The sequence below is a fragment of the Boleophthalmus pectinirostris genome, unplaced genomic scaffold (assembly GCF_026225935.1).
Source record: "Boleophthalmus pectinirostris isolate CB_2022bp ecotype Guang Dong unplaced genomic scaffold, ASM2622593v1 HiC_scaffold_21, whole genome shotgun sequence".
Classification (NCBI taxonomy): Eukaryota; Metazoa; Chordata; class Actinopteri; order Gobiiformes; family Gobiidae; genus Boleophthalmus; species Boleophthalmus pectinirostris.
In genome coordinates, this window is record NW_026571175.1 from 28,654,942 (window position 1) to 28,662,138 (window position 7,197).

The 7,197-nt window shown below is 39.0% G+C and overlaps 1 long non-coding RNA gene across 1 annotated transcript; it reads left to right on the forward strand.

Annotated features, from left to right (window-relative positions):
* Positions 1-842: 842 nt before the first annotated feature.
* LOC129410125 (uncharacterized) lies at positions 843-2,504 on the forward strand. The gene is made up of 3 exons (XR_008632742.1): positions 843-1,106; positions 2,049-2,103; positions 2,198-2,504. It is a non-coding gene; the product is annotated as an uncharacterized LOC129410125 (long non-coding RNA).
* The last annotated feature ends 4,693 nt before the right edge of the window (positions 2,505-7,197 follow it).

The window sequence follows — 7,197 nt, forward strand, 5'->3', positions numbered from 1 at the left end:
CGGAATTAAATAGTTTGGAATTAAAATATTCTCCTTCAAGCTTACATGGAAATGGGTGAGTCCATATGAAATCAGCCACCCTCCCCTATGACCCATTTCAGATTTGGCTGAAAATTTTTCCAAAAATGGCTAAAATTACCAAATGAAAGAATCTCAAATTCTAGCTCAATCCCTTAAGTCGTTCCTGAGTTATGGTCCGCTGAAATTTTGGGGCCATGCTCACTTTTTCGTAAGCCTTAAGTTATAAGCATGTTTGAGAGATCTCAGCTTCCTAGCTCTAGTTTTTATGAAGTTATGGTCTCTCAAACATGTTTATGAAGCAAGTCACTGAGCTTCAAGTCCCAAGTCTTAGTTCATTTTATTAGTCAAGTGTCAGTTTATCAAGTCATTTCTCAAGTCCTAAAAATAATGACTCAAGTCTGACTTGAGTCCAAGTCACAATTTGCAAGTCCTCACCTCTGCTGATACCTAAATATTCTACTTAAGTACAGTACTTTTTTACTACTTGTACTTCATTAGCAGTGTTGGGAAGGTTACTTTTAAAATGTATTCCTGTGGCGGGGCTCTATTAAAAACTTAGGCAAGATCGAGATTCTGAGTGCAGGTGGTTTATTGTGCCAGTGTCCAAAGTGCAAAAATCCCAAAAAACAGTGCAGAATATTTACAGTGAGCAAAACAGTCCAAAAAGTATTTACAGCGAAGAAACAGGGTCGAGTTCAGCGTTAACTGCCCCTTTTAAGATTCTGTACAGCACACCGACGTTACCTGCTCTGTACCCGGTGGCAAACTGATTAACAGCCAGGAACGGCTCCCCTTTATACTCCCCTGACTCCTCCCACTGAGCAATATATCAAAATCATTCTAAAGACAAACAATTTAACCATAAACCTACCTTGTCTATGCTACGTTGAGCACACAGTAATAATGTACATTAAATGTCAAAAATAATAGCTGAAAAACGTAAAGAAAATCGTATTACATAATGCGCGTCACATGGTCAGCACCACGGCGCGAACAGCGCCTATTTCAACTACCAGGAAATAAAGGCTCGATTTGGCAGAGGCGCACCACGTCGAAGGAGAGAGAGAGACGGCGTCATCGGACAGGTACGAGACAAGTATGAAATAAATTACTCTAACGCGCTCAAGTGTGCACCCTTGGCGAATTAGTAACGGAGGAAAGAGGGGAGAAGGCGATAACAGTGAATACGGCGCGAATGAATGAAACAGCGGGGAAACGGGGAATGAACTCGTGTGTGCGGGATGAATCAGCGTGTGTGCGCGCGGGCACGCCAGTGCAGACCGCGGTTACGTGTAGGGGGGGAAACGCCACCTAAAATCATAGACAGACTGGCTCCGTCACAATTCCCCTACAGATTACAGATTACATACCCCAAAATGTAGTTTGTAACAGAATCCATTTAGTTACTTCAAGTGACTAACTAAAATCTGAATACTTTGGATTACTTGATTTGCTGTAGAGAAGCAAAGACCAGGACATAAGATGTTTTGTCTGCTGAAAGAAAATAAAAAGCCCAGACTTTACTGAACAGTATTAAAATTATTATTGATAGAAGAGGAGACACGCAGCATGGTTAAGTCCTGTTAAATTCTGGTTTAGACCTGGTTTAATCCTGGTTTAGTCTGGGTTTGGTCCCCGTTTAGTCCTGGTTTAGACCTGGTTTAGACCTGGTTTGGACCTGATTTAGACCTGGTTTTAGACCTGGTTTAGACCTGGTTTTAGACCTGGTTTTAGACCTGGCTTTAGTCCTGGTTTAAACCTGGTTTTAGTCCTGGTTTAAACCTGGTTTAGACCTGGTTTAGTCTTGGTTTAGACCTGGTTTAGTCTTGGTTTGGAACTGGTTTTAGTCCTGGTTTTGTCCTGGTTTAGTGTCAGGAAATGAGTGGAATTACCGGAAAAATAAAAATAAAAAATTGCCCAACCAGCGTGTAATCCATTTATTTCAACAAAGTAACTGTAATCCAATTAACACTCATTAAAACAGTAACTGTAACTGAATACAGTTACTCATAATTGTACTTCATTAGGTTCCTCCGCTGACTAGACGGGACTTTGTAACTCTGCTGATTGGCTTGTCTGTGGGTGCGTACACAGTTCCCCAGACGGCTCTTCTATATAACTGACTTGTCTGGATTTGTTATAATGATAATAAAAAAATAAAATGTGTTCCTTTTAGGTCATCTTTATCATCGGTGACGCAATCTGGGGCTAAATGAACACAGCTCGCACACAAAACAGAGCAGACTCCTCATTATTTGCTCTAATCAACTGGAACAAATATTTCAGGGAAAACTCAACAGGAGAAATCACACGTTTCATGTTTCATTTGCGAAATTATAAAGATTTATTGGAGCCACAGTCTTATCGCAGTGGGGGTTTAATTGTGCGTTAGAGTGATAGACAGTTGGCTGGGGCTGTTAAATGGACTACCTCATGGACTAAAGGTATTATAAAACAGAAAATTATTGTGGTGCAACTAGTCATTACCGGGGCACAAAGACAAGAACTGACCATTTGCAATTGAAAAACTTCTTCAGAACTAGTTGAATATCAAAAAGGTTAATGGATTTACATAAAAGTGGCACAAAAGTAGAGGTGGGAACAAAAGGCAAAGCTGTGGACAAAAACAGAGCTACTTCATAATATTCAAGTCGAAGTGGTTGATCAAATTTACATCTGATTTAGAGTTTGAAGTTAATGAAAGGACAAAATACGAAATAAAGCACAAAAGATGGTATTTTCAATTTAGACCGAAATAATTAGGAAAGCGTAATCATATCTGAAGGAGCTGTGGAAGAAACACAAATCATTTCATATTGTCAACATCAAACTTTTGTAACTTATAGATTTAATCAAAGCGGGAGGATTTACAAAAAAGTTTATTCAAGAAAAGCAGAAGATAATTTGCCCACTTCAGGAATCAAATCTGATATTGGGAGATGTTTTTTTTTTTTGATGTTAGATAAATTCAATCCAATTCACTTTATTTATGTAGCACATTTTATAAACATGACAGTTTCCAAAGTGCTGCTCAGACAAATCAATACAGTGGTCCCTCGTTTATCGCAGGGGTTCCGTTCTAAAAAATAACCTGCGATAGGTGAAATCCGCGAAGTAGTCAACTTTATATTTTACAATTACAGGACAGTTAACCCTTTTTGTATCCTTCTTAAAATTGATTGTTGCTGTCGTCCTTTTGTCATTTTCCTCCTTTATGTAATGAACCAAAGATGAATTTATTCCGTAATGGAGCCCTACAGCGCAGAGTCCTGCATGGGTCCGTTTTTTGGAGACCCGCACCCGCGCAGTACAGGACCGCACCTGCCCGCACCTGCTTGCACCCACCCGTTAACCCAAAATTATATCAAACGCTGCATACACCACGGACTGAACCAAGACTAAACCAGGACTAACCTAGGACTGATTCCAGGACTGAAATAGGACTAAAATAGGAATAAAACAGCAGTAATCTGAATCCAGGACTAAACCAGAACTGAACCAGGGCTCACTCTCGGGATGGGCCCGGAGGCGACCGAAGGCCACAGCCGTCGCCATATTGCGCTTTATGGACACTCTGCTCCGTGGATTCATGGTTCTCCCTCTTAAGTCCAAGATTAGTCCTATTTAGACCTGGTTTAGTCCTGATTTAGTCCTGACCCACTTGTGTGTAATCACGACCCGCCCACATACCCGCCCGTAAAATTCCAGAACGTTAAAACTCGCCTCTTTCAGCAACTATTTGTCTGTACCCGTCAGGTATCCGACCCGGTTCAAGACTCGTAACTACTCGTAGTTTGTAGCTAGACTCGTAGTAACTTCTTCCTTCCTTCAGCGTGTCCAGAAGTCCAACATTTTGTGCGATGGTTTGCGTCTTCCTCTGCCTTTTGGGTGCGACCGCAGGAGCCTTTGTCGGTGCAAAACGTTTCGTCGACATTGTGGGTTTTGTCGGGGAGAAAACTTACAAACATACTACACTTCAGAATCACACTGATAGAGATCGAACATTTATGTAAATTTGTCAGCTGAACTCATCTGTACTGTACAGGAAACATGGCACAGAGAAGATTGACTGACAATGGCCTACAATCCCTTATCCAATCAGAACACAGGGGGAGGAACACAATACGCATTCATATACTGTAAAAAGCATGCAAAATTTCACACACAAAAATCCATGAAGTGGATTTTTGTGAAGGTGAAGGTGAAGTGAAGGTGAACATAGTGAAGGTGAACCGTGATATAGCGAGGGACGACTGTACAATAAAAGTAAATCATAAATAAAAACAATAAATAAAAAGTGTTAAAAATGCATAAAGCTAAGAATAATAAAGCAATGAATAAAATATAATAAATAAAAACACAGAGGACCACACAACTCACGCGGTGTTAAAAGTCAGAGAATTAAAGTGGGTCTTGAGACGAGACTTAAAACACTTCACTGTGGGGGATGCAAATAAGAAAATTAAGAAATGACAGCAGATCCTGGTGAATAGATGCTTGATTAAAAGTTTCCTGATCAGGATGCTCCACTTTACATAAGCCTCACATAAGCCAGTCACAAGAGACGACACATATATGCACCTTTATGCTAATGAGAGTAAAAATGGGAATGCCTATATGAATATAGAAGTTCAGCAGATGTATTTTAGGAATGTAACAGAGGAGAGAGACATCGGGGTCCTTGAAAGAGTCTGGAGTAATTGGAGAGTGCACAGCTCAGGTACGTCTCTTTAAGTTAAAGGGCCACTAAACCCTAAAATCACTTTTTTTTCTACTGATAATCTATGTAAATGGGTCTAAAATAGAAATGTACACTGATCCCAGGCCTTATTTTGTCCTTTTAGTGCATATTTGTGAAAAATCTGACAGCCAGGACATTTGAATTTTTGTGTTGGATTAACAGCCGCCAGTGAGTCAGATGCAGGTTATTACGTGACGGGCACATACACTGGCATCTATGGGCAGGACATGAGGAGACCCTCTCAGCCCCGCCTCGTCCTGGCACCGCTGGTCACCACGATCTCCCCCCATGTCTGGAGAAAAGGGAAACAGTGTGATCCGAGCACAAATGTCCGCTCTGTTTCATAGTCTGGAACACACTGGTCCACTCCGTGTTGGATTGTTGTGGGTGTCAGGTCGCTGTCAATCACCGCTCCAAAGCCCGTCCACATCCGCTCCCCACAACTCGCCGGCACCGCCCACTCTGGAGGATTTTTCAGATTTTGCTTCAGGGTGGAGGGCGTTTAATGGCTCTTTAAAGTTTAAACATTTAAAACTGGTTAACCCTACAAAATAGTAGTATGTGCTGTGCTGGGCTTAAGATTACTGTTACTTCTACATAAATTTAAAGTGTAATAAAAATAAAGTGTCTTTTTTTTTTTTATTTAACTTTATTTATTAACATTTTCAGTTTATAACAAAAAATCTACAACAAAAACTGAAAAGGACAAGCTTATGTTGGTGCCAAATAATCATTAAAATAGACTGTAAGCATCAAATACAATAAAAAAAAATAAATATAAATTAAATAAACAAAAATAAATAAATAAAAAACATAAATAAAGTAGTTAAAAATAATAATAAGAATAATAGGATAAAATATAAAATTTAAGATAAAATAGATACAAAATAAAAAATAGGGTTTAAAACACACACAAACACACAATGGGGTCTACATATACAAAAAAGTATAAATGTCCACAATTACATCATATAACAACACTGTTCTTTTTCAGGGGTCCACTGCAAATTCAAATGCTCCAGAATGGGTTTCCATACCTTCTTCAGATTGCCCGGCATAACTCAATCTTTCCATATGCGACACTCCCATCAATTCCCTGAGCCAGGCTTCAATTTGAGGTGGAGAATCCGATTTCCACAGTTTCAAAATGCATCTTTTAGCGATCACCAGGCCGTAAGTCACTGCAATGGTGTCCCATATTTTACAAAATGGTAGAGAAACCAAAAAGGCCGTTTCAGGATCAGGGTCTGTAGTTACCTGAAATGCACGGGAATATCATTTAAATATTGAACAACAGAAACCTTGGAGTCTCGGGCATAACCAGAATTGGTGTGCAAACGTACTATTAATCGTCTTGCATCTATGACAGAGAGGGCTGATGTTTGAGGAAAAAAAATATATAACTTAAAATACAGTGTCTGAGAACTAAACTCTATACTAAAACTAAAATTTTATTCAAACGTTACTTGACTGACTTGACTTAAGTGTGAGCTACACACCCCTGCACAGATGTTTTTTTCTGGAAACAACACTGCCAGATTCAGTTAAGTGAGCTAAAATATTTAAATGGTTTTCAGAACAGTGGAACTGGATTAAAGAAGCATTCATCCATTGAGTTTTACCTGTTTTCTGGGGCAGCTGTCTGCTATCATGCACAACTGATTTTGTTTTTGAGCTTTCCGCATCTTCTATGATTCAAAACTACACAACAGCTTGACCGACCTGAGGCGACCTGCAGTAGTTTCATTAGCGGGATGCACCGTGATTGTGTTGTGATAGTGTAAATGTAAATGTCTCATTCATTTTTATACATTTTATACAGGAATGGTGTGAGTATAGGACAACATTTTTGATCAAGTTCACCCGTTAAACCGTCAGGGCCAGGAGCTTCACTGATTTGAAGGGAACTAATGGCTTTTTGTATTTCAGTAGGATGAATAAATTAAGACTATCTAGATCAAGGGTGTCAAACTCAAATTCACAGAGGCCAAAATTTAAAACTGGGACTAAGTTGTGGACCAAACTAAATATTTATTGAAAATTTTCAACAACATTAAACCTTTTCTTATTAAAATACATGTTTAACAATAGTTTTGTTTAAATATTGAATCTAGAACAAGCGTAATAAAAAATAATAATAACATTTTAAATAAATAATGTCTCTATAGCCTGTATATCTGTAGCCAGCTCTAATAAATATTTGATACAATCTTGCGGGCCAAATATAATAATATCGCGGGCAAGATTTAGCCCCCGGGCCTGAGTTTGACATGTCTGATCTAGATGTTGTTAGATGTTGTTAGTTTTGGGAGCTGGCACTCATCTAAAAATGCATTTATAACCAGAGGATTAATGTTGCACTTCGAGATCTGTTAGTCTGAATAAAATTGTAGAAATATTTATTAGTGTTACTTGGTTTATTCAATATATTGTCC